The sequence below is a fragment of the Schistocerca nitens genome, chromosome 2, assembly GCF_023898315.1.
Source record: "Schistocerca nitens isolate TAMUIC-IGC-003100 chromosome 2, iqSchNite1.1, whole genome shotgun sequence".
In the NCBI taxonomy this organism is placed as follows: domain Eukaryota; kingdom Metazoa; phylum Arthropoda; class Insecta; order Orthoptera; family Acrididae; genus Schistocerca; species Schistocerca nitens.
Window position 1 is genome coordinate 879,484,522 of NC_064615.1, and position 16,343 is coordinate 879,500,864.

General features: G+C 42.3%; 2 protein-coding genes across 2 annotated transcripts in view; one reads left to right on the forward strand and one right to left on the reverse strand.

Moving 5' to 3' along the window:
* LOC126237173 (uncharacterized) overlaps window positions 1-14,262 on the reverse strand; it is a 753,602-nt gene extending 739,340 nt beyond the window's left edge. The window contains exon 1 of the mRNA XM_049947036.1: window positions 14,194-14,262. The gene's annotated coding sequence lies outside the window, so the exon portion shown is untranslated. The remainder of the gene's footprint in view (window positions 1-14,193) is intronic.
* Window positions 1-16,343, forward strand: part of LOC126235410 (uncharacterized) — a 334,748-nt gene that overhangs the window by 286,914 nt on the left and 31,491 nt on the right. The gene's annotated exons all lie outside the window — the stretch shown is intronic.

Here is a 16,343-nt window from a genome sequence, read left to right on the forward strand (position 1 = left end):
CTGTGCTCTCCTGAAAAGTTATTGTGTCAGTTACGAGTAATTATTTTTAATGGGATATCGTCGAGAGCTTTCGAGAATGCATGTGGTTGGCTGCCTTTAACGATCACTATTCAAATATGTAGTTGTGTGGAAGTGCACAAGCCGCCACTTTTGTCAAATATCGAATAAAGTGACGTTTTAAAACAGAGATTAATGATCGCTGCTGTAGAGATAGAAGTTACATAAGCTGTGAAGTTAGTAAAGTAATACGTTTCAAAAGACGCGTGTGCTAGCAGTAACGCCTATAGTCAGTGGCAAAAGTACAGACAGTAAAATGTTGCCCATTGTTAGCGTGAAACTAGAACATCAAATGGTTCAAATGGCTCTGAGCACTATGGGACTCAACTGCTGAGGTCATTAGTCCCCTAGAACTTAGAACTAGTTAAACCTAACTAACCTAAGGACATCACAAACATCCATGCCCGAGGCAGGATTCGAACCTGCGACCGTAGCGGTCTTGCGGTTCCAGACTGCAGCGCCTTTAACCGCACGGCCACATCGGCCGGCACTAGAACATCAACTACAAATTTGTAAATTACGAGCCAGCGACGTGCCACCTCTGAAGGATAACTATCATAAAGATTAAAACAGTGTTACTGTCTGCTACCTATAGCATTGGCTTGAACTGTTTTCATTTCAGAAAAATCTGCCACTTGTTCGCTAATAATATGAACAGTCATTAATATTAGGCATGTCATGGTCTAGAGGAGTGCAGTTTTTCAATGTAAAACTAAATCTGACGTACAACTATACAGATGTTTAGCATGATTACTCAGTCAGATGACAAGTGGCGCAAACATTGGCAAATTTAAAACTGCACACCTGACAAAACGAGAAAACGTGGTATCGTATAGTTCAAAAATATCAATGACACACATTTGGAATCGGTCAATTCACACAAATAATCGGACGCAACTGATTATAGGGATGTAGTACACACTGGGCAGAAGCAAACGCTTTTCTGTCATTGTGCGCATGACGTCAATGTGGAACTCTTCGCGCCCGTATTTGTATGTTGGAGGCTGTATGGTTTCGAGAGTGTTGTTTCCGCTTAGTTGCTCTTGGGCTGTGGGTTATCTGCAAGAGAAGGTGCTTTGAGTGTGTGCAAGCAGTGTCAGGTTGTGCTGTTATTAGCTGTAATTCTCACAATCGCAACACTAAAGCATCTTCATGCTTTCCCTCGTGAAGCAAGTCTGCAAAGGATTTGACTGTCGGAATGCTGTAGAAAAGACGCTGTGAATGTTGCAAATACTAGAATATGCTCTCGCCATTTCAAAGAAACTGATTATGTTAGAGACTAGCGTTCGGAGCTGCTAAATTGACTGCGGAGATGAGTGCTTTAGGGCGATGCATTTCCGTCGTGTAATTTGCACAGAGCATAACTTAATCATAGCTAACACTTGGTTCAAGAATCATGAAAGAAGGTTGTATACATGGAATAACCCTGGAGATACTAAAAGGTTTCAGATAGATTATATAATGGTAAGATAGAGATTTAGGAACCAGATTTTAAATTGTAAGACATTTCCAGGAGCAGATGTGGACTCTGACCACAATCTATTGGTTATGAACTGTAGATTAAAACTAAAGAAACTGCAAAAAGGTGGGAATTTAAGGAGATGGGACCTGGATAAACTGAAAGAACCAGAGGTTGTACAGAGTTTTAGGGAGAGCATAATGGAACAATTGACAGGAATGCGGGAAAGAAATACAGTAGAAGAAGAATGGGTAGCTTTGAGGAATGCAATAGTGAAGGCAGCAGAGGATCAAGTAGGTAAAGGGACGAGGGCTAGTAGAAATCCTTGGGTAAAAGAAGAGATACTGAATTTAATTGATGAAAGGAGAAAATACAAAAATGCAGCAAGTGAAGCAGGCAAAAAGGAATACAAACGTCTCAAAAATGAGATCGACAGGAAGTGCAAAATGGCTAAGCAGGGATGGCTAGAGGACAAACGTAAGGATGTACAGGCTTATCTCATGAGGGGTAACATAGATACTGCCTACAGGAAAATTAAAGAGACCTTTGGAGAAAAGAGAACCACTTGCATGAATGTCAAGAGCTCAGATGGAAACCCAGTTCTAAGCAAAGAAGGGAAAGTAGAAAGGTGGAAGGAGTATATAGAGGGTCTATACAAGAGCGATGTACTTTAGGACAATATTATAGAAATGGAAGGGAATGTAGATGAAGATGAAATGGGAGATACGACACTGCGTGAAGAGTTTGACAGAGCACTGAAGGACCTGAGTCGAAACAAGGCCCCGGGAGTAGACAACATTCCATTAGAACTACTGACGGCCTTGGGAGAGCCAGTCATGACAAAACTCTACCATCTGGTGAGCAAGATGTATGAGACAGGCGAAGTACCCTCAGACTTCAAGAAGAATATAATAATTCCAATCCCAAAGAAAGCAGGTGTTGACAGATGTGAAAATTACCGAACTATCAGTTTAATAAGACACAGCTGCAAAATACTAACGCGAATTCTTTACAGACGAATGGAAAAACCGGTAGAAGCCGACCTCGGGGAAGATCAGTTTGGATTCCGTAGATATATTGGAACACGGGAGATAATACCGACCTTACGACTTATCTTAGAAGAATGATTAAGGAAAGGCAAACCTACGTTTCTAGCTTTTGTAGACTTAGAGAAAGCTTTTGACAATGTTGACTAGAATACTCTCTTCCAAATTCTAAAGGTGGCAGGGGTAAAATACAGGGACAGAAAGGCTATTTACAATTTGTACAGATACCAGATGGCAGTTATAAGAGTCGAGGGACACGAAAGGAAAGCAGTGGTTGGGAAGGGAGTGTAGCCTCTCCCCAATGTTATTCAATCTGTATATTGAGCAAGCAGTAAAGGAAACGAAAAAAAAGTTCGGAGTAGGTATTAAAATCCATGGTGAAGAAATAAAAACTTTGAGGTTCGCCGATGACATTGTAATTCTGTCAGAGACAGCAAAGGACTTGGAAGAGCAGTTGAACGGAATGGACAGTGTCTTAAAAGGAGGGTATAAGATGAACATCAACAAAAGCAAAACGAGGATAATGGAATGTAGTCGAATTAAGTCGGGTGATGCTGAGGGAATTAGATTAGGAAATGAGACACTTAAAGTAGTAAAGGATTTTTGCTATTTGGGGACCAAAATAACTGATGATGGTCGAAGTAGAGAGGATATAAAATGTAGACTGGCAATGGCAAGGAAAGCGTTTCTGAAGAAGAGAAATTTATTAACATCCAGTATTGATTTAAGTGTCAGGAAGTCGTTTCTGAAAGTATTTGTATGGAGTGTAGCCATGTATGTAAGTGAAACATGGACGACAAATAGTTTAGACAAGAAGAGAATAGAAGCTTTCGAAATGTGGTGCTACAGAAGAATGCTGAAGATTGGATGGGTAGATCACATAACTAATGAGGAGGTACTGAATAGAATTTGGGAGAAGAGGACTTTGTGGCACAACTTGACTAGAAGAAGGGATCGGTTGGTAGGACATGTTCTGAGGCATCAAGGGATCACCAATTTAGTACTGGAGGGCAGCGTGGAGGGTAAAAATCGTCGAGGGAGACCAAGAGATGAATACACTAAGCAGATTCAGAAGGATGTAGGTTGCACTAGGTACTGGGAGATGAAGAGGCTTGCACAGGATAGAGTAGCATGGAGAGCTGCATCAAACCAGTCTCAGGACTGAAGACCACAACAACAACAACAACAAAAATTTGCCTTGTAATAGTAGCGCCAGCGTTAGCACACCACCTGGAGCAGAAGGAGGGAGAAAACCTTTCAACAAATGTAAGATCCATAGAAATAGCATAGACACTTTTCAAAATCTTTCACCACGGAGGAAGAGCGCTGATAAATGTACATTTACAGTTGTTTCGAGTGATTCAGATAAAGCCAGTTTACAGAATTACGTTGCCGTGTTACAGAGAAGAAATGCTCGTATGAAAAACATGTCCATAAAACTGCAATAGCGTGCTACAAATCTTCGGAGTCGGTTGTAATCAACGAAATGTCTTCACATTGAAGAAAGTAACAAAAAATGCACCTGTGTCTCTTGAAATTAATGGAATACCGAGAGAAATATTTTCTCCCAGTCAAATCAGAAGTTTGTCACAAGGTCAAAACGGATTCTATGAGTCGAAGAGGACATCATTTTGCAAGTTGATTTCTTTGGGCACCATTGCGCGGAAAAGTTCAATTTTTTTTCAGGCAACAATTCGAATGTCGTCTAGCTGCAGTATCAATCCTGCATTCTTGGATAAACCGCAGTTTCAATTGCCACCTGGTATTTTTAACGATGTGCTGGTTTGATTAGGTAGTTCAAATGCTTTCTACATTAATCCGTTGCAGCAAATTGGGCGTAATATGTGCAATGGCGCAGTAGATTTGATTTTCAGGGTGGCTAAGTTTTTGGTAAGGGAAGAACATATATACGGTCTATAATGAAACCCCAGAGAAAGAAATCCAGTTGTGTCAAGTCTAGGGAGCGAGGTGACTGTGTGATTGGCCCTTCACCGACCTGGGAAGCAATTATAGCCGGCCGCTGTGCCCGAGCGGTTGTAGGTGCTTCAGTCCAGAACCGCACTGCTGTTACGGTCGCAGGTTCGAATCCTGCCTCGGGCATGGATGTGTGTGATGTCCTTAGGTTAGTTAGGTTTAAGTAGTTCTAAGCCTAGGGGGCTGATGACCTCAGATGTTAAGTCCCATGGTATTCAGAGCCATTTGAACCATTTTTGAAGCGACTATAGAGGAAACATCGAACTTCTGTGAGGAAATGAGGTGATGCCCCGACTTGCTGGTAGTAAATCATCCCACCTCGGTCATCTTCATCGATCGGTGGAATTAAAAAGTTTTCAAGCATATCTGTATACACAATACCTGTGACTGTTTCCTCCATGAGGAAGAAAGGGCCATACACTTTCAGGTTGCTGAAGGCAGAAAACTTTAACTTTGGGGCTGTCGCAAATGTCTTCCAGCTGTGCACTATGCTGGTGCTCCTGGTGGCGGAATGATGTATATTTGCTACAACATGACACAACTACCGATTCTGTTAATTATGTCAATAAATTCCTCTATTATATCAAAGTTGTAAAGCCATCTTTGCGTCGCCTGTACTTTGCGCTTTTTTTTTGCAGGTTTTAATCGCCAGGCGCTTGATTATTTTTTTTTTTTCAATCATCAGTGTCTGTTTAAAAACTAGTTAGATTACTCGATCTAGAAGTAACATTCTAACAATAGCAGAAAATCAATTTACATTTCATTATTTCTGTACGAACTGAAATGTACCTTAAATACGTCCATAAATGCGCGGTTCTCGTGTTACAGCGTTGTTCCCGAGTCAGACGCTTTGCCTTGGTGACGTCATCGTCAGCCAATAGCAGCACAGAATACTTACCGCCCAGCCTTATTTTTCTACGAACTTTGATCGTAAAGAGATGCTGTTCAGTTGTACTTCAGATTATAAGTGCTGCTTTTGCAATTATAGTTGAAACTTCATTCAGTAAACGTAATTTATTTTTTGTAATGAAAAGGATACATATAGTATCAAGGAAAAGTGTATTTGTTTAAAGATACAGAGTTACAGTGACTTTTTAAAATTATAGAAATTCGTTTTAGTTAAGATGCAGAATGACGTCGGCACATATAATGGAAAAGTGTTCGCCATCGTTTAACCAGCTACTCGTAAAAGCGCGAAAGATTGGTCTGAGTAAAATAATGATTATCTGTATGTGTAAACCAATTCCAGTCTGGACAAACAACTAAATAAATATGAAAATTTGTGTTTGTTAAGAGCAAACGGCTCTTGAAAGAATATTTGCTTTACTTTTGGCTTCTAGCATATAAACTTCTTAGCCATCACAACTTAAAAGAATTGACAAATATAGCAAGGTATCATTTCGCCTTCGTCATACATACATTTTAGTGTATAGATGCGTAAATTTGTCCGAAGAGTGAAACTGTTATATGTAATCAATTAGACTAATAGAAACAGTTTACAGCTAACCTCATGTTTGTATTAAAACAGTCAATTTAGTTCTTTGATTAAGTTCAATGACCACCATTCCTTTTAGATTGTTATGCCTTCGTATGCAGCAAACCTGACTGTAGCGTCGCACGCACTCCTGGACGTATCTCCAAGCACTGGGATAGTGAAAAGTGGCTGGTAGTAACCGAGGTTCGAGAGCTCCTTTCAAAATTTGAGTCTCTCTTTCTCGCAAAGCTTGCACTGAAATAGGATGTGATTTACATGGTCAGCTGTGATGGCATCACATGGACAGTAAGGTGTATCCAGTACGCCGATTTCATGGAAGTGTGCCTGGAAAGATCTCTGGTTCAGGCGTGTTCTCGCAATGTAGGGCCTTTGCTATTATTTTCCTTGGTTGTCTGTACTTCACAAACCATGTTCCGTCTTGGTATGAATCATTGTATAATTGCATAACTATTAGCTCTTGTGTTTTGACTTTCGTCCTGTTCTACCTGCCACGAAAGAGTCGCTTGTTGTTTAAGTTTCAGGAGGTAATCTATCTATGGGAGTTTCATGTCCAAATGATTTCCGCTGTTAATTGCCTCCCTCGTTAGTAGATCTGCATTGTCACTGTGTTTAGTGTTGGAAAGAGATTTAATCCAAAGTGGAGGAGGTTTGCCGTTGCATTCCTCCGACCTCTGACGAAGAGCCAACCGTGCCTCATGGATGACTGTGATGAGTGTTTGGACAGTGCAGTGTTGGGTTTGTGTTATTACTGAAGGGAAGGGAGAGGGTGAAACCCGAAGCCTACTTCTCTCGAATAGCACCAAGAGGGAAGCCGAGTTTAATGTCCTAATACGTCCGTAATATTATTCAACATTAAAATCGCTGAAAGGGATACGACAAAAGCACTGCATATCACTTTTTACACTACTCCGAGTATTACGAAGCTGAGCCATGACCAATAGTTCGACGTAATGGTGAAATTAGTACGCTATATCAAGACAGTGTGCCACGAAGGAGCGCGTAACACTCCAAGAATCGGTAGTACGTGACAAAACTTACTGGACTGCGAGCGATAGCAGGCTAACAAAAAAGAAAAAAAAAAACGTATATACATAAGGCAAGTAGTACGCCGAACGTCGTTCGACACTGGAGCCAGAGCAGAAAATCAGTACGTCGGACAAGACTGACATTGGAGCGGAAAAGGATTAGTGAGTGTTTCCTCCACAGTAGACAGTTAAACAAAAGTGCAGACAATTTTTTTTTCGCAAGAAATTCTTATACAGCATGAGTGAGCGTAGTGTACTGCCAATGTTGGCAGCATAAAATTGTCACATGACATTTGCATAACACCGTTTGTTTACATTTTGAGCTAAGACTGGACGTTTAATATTAGACTAACTTGCCACGTTTTTATGCGTTTATTTACTGGCAACAGAAAAAGTGAATAATTGTTGCTGTTACGGATACAAGTTATGGAAATGGAAGAGGATGTAGATGAAGATGAAATGGGAGATATGATACAGCGTGAAGAGTTTGACAGAGCACTGAAATCTACCTTAGACGCGTAATCTGCATCATGTTCTTGTTCAGATCAACGGGAATAAAAAAATTACTCCGTTCGATCAGGTCTCTGAAGGCCCAACAGCACCGGCCGACCGCCTTGTTATCCTCAGCCATAGGCGTCATTGGATGCGGATATGGAGGGGCACACAGCTCTTCCGAGGCCGTTGTCAGTTTTCGTGACCGGAGCTGCTATTGCTCAATCAAGTAGCTCCTCAACTAGTCTCACAAGGGCTGAGTGCACCCCGCTTGTCAACAGCGCTCGGCGGACGGTCATCCATCCAAGCCCAATATTATTGCCACACAGTTATATAAATTGGTCCTACGGTATTAAAGTTCATTACACTGTGTCTCAATATTTTCAATACATACAGCGGCTTTCTTTAGTATCGTAACTGGGATTCTACCTTTGTGGTTCTTAGCTATGGAAACTAATTTTTTTTTCCTTTGACGGATTTGGATTTGTATCCTTGTTGTTGTTGTGGTCTTCAGTCCTGAGACTGGTATGATGCAGCTCTCCATGCTACTCTATCCTGTGCAAGCCTCTTCATCTCCCAGTACCTGCTGCAACCTACATCCTTCTGAATCTGTTCAGTGTATTCATCTCTTGGTCTACCTCTACGATTTTTACCCTCCACGCTGCCCTCCAATACTAAGTTGGTGATCTCTTGATGCCTCAGAATATGTCCTACCAAGCGATCCCTTCTTCTAGTCAAGTTGCGCCACAAATTTCTCTTCTCCCCAATTCTATTCAATACCTCGTCATTAGTTATGTGATCTACCCATCTAATCTTAAGCATTCTTCTGTAGCACCACATTTCGAAAGCTTCTATTCTCTTCTGGTCTACACTATTTATCGTCCACGTTTCACTTCCATACATGGCTACACTCCATACAAATACTCTCAGAAACGACTTCCTGACACTTAAATCAATACTGGATGTTAACAAATTTCTCTTCTTCAGAAACGCTTTCCTTGCCATTGCCAGTCTACATTTTATATCCTCTCTACTTCGACCATCATCAGTTATTTTGCTCCCCAAATAGCAAAACTCCTTTACTACTTTAAGTGTCTCATTTCCTAATCTAAATCCCTCAGCATCACCCGACTTAATTCGACTACATTCCATTATCCTCGTTTTGCTTTTGTTGATGTTCATCTTATATCCTCCTTTCAAGGCACTGTCCATTCCGTTCAGTTGCTCTGCCAGCTCCTTTGCTGTCTCTGACAGAATTACAATGTCATCGGCGAACCACAAAGTTTTTATTTCTTCTCCATGGATTTTAATTCTTACTCCGAATTTTTCTTTTGTTTCCTTTACTGCTTGCTCAGTATACAGATTGAATAACATCGGGGATATGCTACAATCCTGTCTCACTCCCTTCCAAACCACTGCTTCCCTTTCATACCCCTCTAGTCTTATAACTGCCATCTGGTTTCTGTACAAATTTTAAATAGCCTTTCGCTCCCTGTATTTTACCCTTGCCACCTTCAGAATTTAAAAGAGAGTATTCCAGTCAACATTGTCAAAAGCTTTCTCTAAGTCTACAAATGCTAGAAACATAGGTTTGCCTTTGCTTAATCTATCTTCTAAGATAAGTCTTAGGCTCAGTATTGCCTCATGTGTTCCAACATTTCTACGGAATCCAAACTGATCTTCCCCGAGGTCGGCTTTTACCTATTTTTCCATTCATCTATAACGAATTCGCGTTAGTATTTTGCCTCTGTGGCTTAATAAACTGATGATTCGGTAATTTTCACATCTGTCAACACCTGCTTTCTTTGGGATTGGAATTATTGTATTCTTCTTGAAGTCTGAGGGTATTTCGCCTGTCTCATACATCTTGCTCACCAGATGGTAGAGTTTTGTCAGGGCTGGCTCTCCCAAGGCTATCAGTAGTTCTAATGGAATGTTGTCTACTCCCGGGGCCTTGCTTCGACTCAGGTCCTTCAGTGCTCTGTCAAACTCTTCACGCAGTGTCGTATCTCCCATTTCATCTTCATCTATATTCCCTTCCATTTCTATAATATTGTCCTAAAGTACATCGCTCTTGTATAGACCCTCTATATACTCCTTCCACCTTTCTACTTTCCCTTCTTTGCTTAGAACTGGGTTTCCATCTGAGCTCTTGATATTCATGCAAATGGTTCTCTTTTCTCCAAAGGTCTCTTTAATTTTCCTGTAGGCAGTATCTGTCTTACCCCTAGTGAGATAAGCCTCTACATCCTTACATTTGTCCTCTAGCCATCCCTGCTTAGCCATTTTGCACTTCCTGTCGATCTCATTTTTGAGACGTTTGTATTCCTTTTTGCCTGCTTCATTTACTGCGTTTTTATATTTTCTCCTTTCATCAATTAAATTCAATATTTCTTCTGTTACCCAAGGATTTCTACTAGCCCTCGTCTTTTTACCTACTTGATCCTCTGCTGCCTTCACTAGTTCATCCCTCAGAGCTACCCATTCTTCTTCTACTGTATTTGTTTCTCCCATTCCTGTCAATTGTTCCCTTACGCTCCCCCTGAGACACTGTACAACCTCTGGTTCTTTCAGTTTATCCAGGTCCCATCTCCTTAAATTCCCCCCTTTTTGCAGTTTCTTCACTTTTAATCTACAGTTCATAACCAATAGATTGTGGTCAGAGTCCACATCTGCCCCTGGAAATGTCTTACAATTTAAAACCTGGTTCCTAAATCTCTGTCTTACCACTACATAATCTATCTGATACCTTCTAGTATCTCCAGGATTCTTCCATGTATACAACCTTCTGTTATGGTTCTTGAACCAAGTGTTGGCTATGATTAAGTTATGCTCTGTGCAAAATTCTACCAGACGGCTTCCTCTTTCATTTCTCTCCCCGAATCCATATTCACCCACTATGTTTCCTTCTCTCCCTTTTACTACTCTCGAATTCCAGGCACCCATGACTATTAAATTTTCGTCTCCCTTCACTACCTGAATAATTTCTTTTATCTCACCATACATTTCATCAATTTCTTCATCATCTGCAGAGCTAGTTGGCATATAAACTTGTACTACTGTAGTAGGCATGGGCTTCGTGTCTATCTTGGCCACAATAATGCGTTCACTATGCTGTTGGTAGTAGCTTACCCGCACTCCTATTTTTTTATTCATTATTAAACCTACTCCTGCATTACCCGTACCTATCCGTCTGTAATATTATTCAGCATAATAATCGTTGAAAAGGATACTACTACGAGAATTACGGAGCTGAGCCAGGGCTTATAGTTCGACGAATTTGTGAATTTAATACGCTAAAACATACAGCATGCCGAGTAAGAGCTCTGAGCGCCCCAAGAATCGGTAGTACGTCACAGAACTTGCTGAACTGCGTGCAACAGAAGGACATCCGGAAAAAAAATATGCGTGGTGTGATCAGAAAGTATCGAGCATTTTTTTTTAATTTCGGGGGCTTTATAATGCGATTTTCCATTTTTTGTTGGTATACATGATCCTGATATATGTTAGCATTTTCGGCTATTTTGAATATTTAGTGTATTGTTGACAGTCGAAAAGGTTATACGTGTTTTCGAGTGCTCAGTGACTTTTACTTTCGAAAATGATGGATCAAAGAATTTGTGTTAAATGTTACTTGAAAAATAGAATAAAGTGCACTGCACCACCGGATTCAAAGTGTTGAATGTGGCTTTTGGCGAATCAACAACGTGTAAGACAAGAGGTGTCCTCCCGGTTAGCCGTGTGGTCTGACGCACGGCTTCCGGAGTGGGAAGGAGCGCCTGGTCCCCGGTACGAATCCGCCCGGCGGACTTGGGTCGAGGCTCGGTGAGCCGGCCAGTCTGTTGATGGTTTTTAGGCCGCTTTCCATCTGCCTCGGCGAATTCGGGCTGGTTCCCCTTATTCTACCTCCGTTACACTATATCGGCGATTGCTGCGCAAACTAGTTCTCCACGTACGGGTACACCACCATTACTCTACCACGCAAACATAGGGGTTACACTCGTCTGGTGTGTCTGATGTGAGACGTTCCCTGGGGGGGGAGGGAGGGGGGGGGTCCACCGGGGGCCGAACCGCACAATAACCCTGAAAGAGTGGTTCGGTGTGGGGCGGCGGAGGGGTGAAGTGGACTGCGGTAGTCGTCGTGGGGTTGTGGATCACTGCGGCTGCGGCGGGGACGGAACCTCTCCGTCGTTTCTAGGCCCCCGGTTAACATACAATACAATACGTACTAGACAAGAGTTTACGAATGGTATAAACGTTTCAAAGAAGGCTGAGAAGACGATGACCGCCCTAGACGCTCTAGCTCATCAGTTACTGACGGCAGTGTGGAAGAAGAAATTAAGTTGTTCTGTAAAATCGCCGAATCACTGATGATGACATATTTTTGACTCATACCAGGTATTTTTTTATGTTTTGGAGGTGAAAAGTGTAGCAGCAAAAGTTTTTTTTCGAAATTGTTGAATTTCGACCAAAAACGACTTCGCGCAGACGTCGCTCAGGAACTGTTGAATGAAGTCGAAACGACCCAGATCTTCTAAAGAAGGTTATAACAGGTAATAAAACGTGAATATACAGGTACGACGTCGAAAACAAGGCCCAGTCGTCCAAATGGAAACTGCGTGAAGAGCCGAGACCTAAAAAGATTCGACAAGCTCCAGCGTATGTGAAGTTTCTTCTCACTGTTTTTAATTGAAATGGGATAGTGTATTATGAGTTCCTGCCTTATGGTCGTACGGTCAATAAAGAAAACTGCCTGGAAATTATGCGCCGTTTGCGTGAGGTAATCCGAAGAAAACGACCGGAATTGTGGCAACACCAGTCGTGAAAATTGCATCACGATACTGCACCCACTTACATCTCAGTGCGTTTTCGTCATTTTTTTGGCAAAAAACGAAACCGTTATGTTGGCTCAACCACTGCTCATAGGACGTGGCCCCCTACAACTTCTTTCTGTTCTCGAGGCTGAAGAGAGGCATGAAAGGAGGTCGATTTGCCGCCATTGAGGAGGTGGAAACAGAATTTCTGAAGAAGCAGAACACCATAACGAGAAATGAGTTCCAGAAGTGCTTCCAAAATTGGAAAAAGAGCTGGCAGAAGTGTAGTATATCTCAGGGGAATTACTTTGAATGGTTCGAAGTTAATGTTGATGAATAAATAGAGATCCTTTAAGAAAAACAAATTATTCCCGTTACTTTATGATCACACCTCGTATACCTAAGTGAAGTAGTACGCCGAACATCATTCGACATTGGTGCCAGAGCGGAAAATCCGTACATCGGCCGAGACCGACCGTGGAGCGGGAAAGCATTAGTGAATGTCTGCACGTCAGTAGCTAGTTACACAAAACTGCAGTCAATATTTCCCCAAGAATTGCGCATACAACAGGAGGGAGCAGGATGAGGCATAGTGTACTGCGCAAGTCGAGAACGTCAAACTGCCACGTGACTTACTCATATCGCCGTTTGTTTACATTTTGAACTAAGACTGGCAGTTTAATATTAGACTTATTTGCCAAGTTTTTATACATTGGTTGTTCGTAATAGCAAAGGTTAATTATTGCTGCTGTTGCTACAGATACAAGTAGAGGTATGTCAGAGGAGAGAAAGTTACTTTTTATACCTAAGAACCCAAAAAGGTAGGATTCCAGTTACGACACCAAAGAGAGCCACTTTGTGTGTTGAAAATATTAAGACACTGTGTAATAAACACTAATATCGTAGAGCTAATATGCGTAAATGTGTGGCAATAATATATTCGGCCCCAATGTAAGAGTGTGCTGCCAATCAATCCACTAAACAAATACACATTTAGAGTAGTTTTCATCCGCAGATGAGGTTTATATGCGACAACCTGAGTAACTACCTCTAGATAACAAAAATCTCCAAACCATCGTGCTTATTCTAAACTAGTCACAGTAGGAAATTGTAGTACTAATATCTATCCTATGGAGAATAAGTATGTGCGATTAATAAATTAGTTCTCGAAAAGTAAACGTATGTACCAGACAGGAAAAAATGGATAAATTTCGCAACTAAAAATATTTGATTCTGTAATAAATCGCTAATTTCCTGCATGTCGTAACTCAAAGTTCGAAGTTTATTAAGAGTGACTTTCACTTTGGCATACTAGGAAGACATTCCGCAATGGCGCTGTAAAACAAGTTAAGAAAAACGAGACTCGGAATACGGTCGAGTACATTGTAAAGCTTATTAAACAGTAGTGACCATCCCTTATTTTGTTACAAGAAAAAATAGCGACCTACGAGCTGTGAAACTTGGCGCAGTCAAGCGAAATGTACTTGCACTTATCTCTTCCAAAGCTTTGAGCCAAGTTCAATGCAGATATCAAATGCAAATTATTAAGATGTCAATGAAATAGGTGTACTTTTGAACGGGATCTGTGTTCGCTAGTGATGTAACGAATGACATTCAAAATTTGCAGACCCCTTACGAATAACCTTACGCAGTACCGTAGTCACGTGTCTTTTGGGGTCAGTGTAGGTTGGTGACAAAAAAATCCGTTGTGCGCATTTGAACGCTCATTTCATAGATATTCCTACTGTCCGGAAATTGGCACAGTGATGAGGAAAGGTAGCCCAGGTGCCGACGGCTGTGGGAACGTGTCAGAGAGACGGAGTTACAGTACCTCGTCTGCGGCGCGGGGCGCTGCGCGCCGTGTGCGTCGCCGGCCGACTCCGACGCCGTCGCCGGGCTGTGGGGCGGCGCGGCGCTGCGGCTGCAGCGACGGAGCCGACTGCCCGCTGCGAGCAGACATCGATAGTCGCCGCTGCCGCTGCCGCTGCTGTCGCCGCCGCCGCCGCCGCCGCCGCCAGTGCGCAGTCGCGCGTCGCCATGGCGACGACTGCCGGAGCTCAGGTGCGAGCAAACACTTGCGCGGGGAGAGCCCGCGCCATTGCCGAACCACTGCCGATTTCTGAGCTCACGTACAAGCAACACGTGGCAGCGACTCCCCTCGTTCCAAACGTGCTACGCAACTTGCGATTTAGCTGCGTCCCAGGTTTGCACTTCAGCTGTGCCTTACATGTTTTACTGAAATCTCACCCTCTCTCTCTCTCTCTCTCTCTCTCTCTCTCTCTACACACACACACACACACAGCATCTACACTGCTAGCTATCTAATTAGCGAAACAAGCGACGATAGCAAATAACGCCGGCCGGAGTGGCCTAGCGGTTCCAGGCGCCTGCCTGGGGCATCGATGTGTGTCACGTCCTTAGGTTAGTTAGGTTTAGGTAGTTCTAAGTTCTAGGGGACTGATGACCACAGCAGTTAAGGCCCATAGTGCTCAGAACCATTTGACGAGAGCAAATAACGAACTTTGATGTGCATTTTTTCCCATTCCATCGTTAATGGAGTTGGCGTCTACTGAGAGCGTCAGCACATTAACACTGTATTTTACAGCTTTTTTGTTTCTTTTTATCACGTCGGTGCATAATTTCGCAGCGTGTTGTTTTGCATTTTGGTATTCCAGGTTGCTATGGGTTTATCTGTCGACTGTCATGTTTTATTTGCCATTCAGTGACGCTATTTGGATTTACATATTGTCATTTTGTCACTTGGAGTTAGTGAATAGGAATTGTGGACGCTAAAAAATAGACTGCCAAGTGGAGATGTCGGATCATTTCCACATATGGTTCTATTTGAATTCAGTATAGGAGTAACAGCAGGCGGAGGGAGCCGGAATAACGCAGTAGAAATACCATTTTGGATCGGGAAAGGTGGAGCAATTTTGGTTCAAATGGCTCTGAGCACTATGGGACTTAACTGCTGTGGTCATCAGTCCCCTAGAACTAGGAACTACTTAAACCTAACTAACCTAAGGACATCACACACATCCATGCCCGAGGCAGGATTCGAACTTGCGACCGTAGAGGTCATGCGGTTCCAGACTGTAGCGCCTAGAACCGCACGGCCAGCAATTTTGGTTTTCAGGTATGTTGTGTTATTACACCTCTTGTGAAAAATCCAAGTTTTATATCTTTTCTCACTTGTGTGTTATCCGACATCTTGAAAAAACCGCTAAGAAATGTCAGTGTTTTATGTTTTTCCTCAGTAACTCGCTTCCAATGCATTTTAGGCAAAAATATGCCATTATCTGTTTTAAAGAGAGTCGACTTTTCTGCGAGTTTCATATGTAACATGTTGGAAAATTCGGAACAGCTACTGAGATACGAGACTGCGAAAATCTGTAAAAATGTAAAGAAATCGCAAACTCCGCAAAGTCACCTAATGGTTTTCGGCGTAGGGTGCCTTCTGTACCGCTAACTGAGCCCTCCAACCCTGTTCCAATCGCGAATAGCGCGTGGGAAGAATGATTATCGGAAAGCCTCTGTATTGGCTCTAATTTCTGGAACTTTTTCATCGTCATTACGCAAGACGTTTGTGGGGAAGTAATATACTGTCCAGCTCTTTCCGGAAAGCGCTATCTCGAAATTTCACTAGTGTATCCCCTCGTGATCCACAACGCTTCTTTTGTAATGTCTGCCAGTAGAGTTTGTCGAGCACCTCCGCAACGTTCTCGCGGCGGCTAAACGATTCTGTGACGAAACGCGCTGCTCGTGATGTACAATTCTCAAGAATCTGTCAAGCAAGCGCCTTATAAGCCACTTCTTTCGTGGGTGAGTTATATTTCCGTACGATTATTCCCATGAGTCTGAGAGCGGCATCTGCTTTTTCCCAGTATTTGTTTTCTGTGATCGTTCCACTTAATGCCGCTCTGGATAGTTACTCCTAGATATTTTACGGTAGATACTGTTTCCAGCTGTTTTTTCATCAAT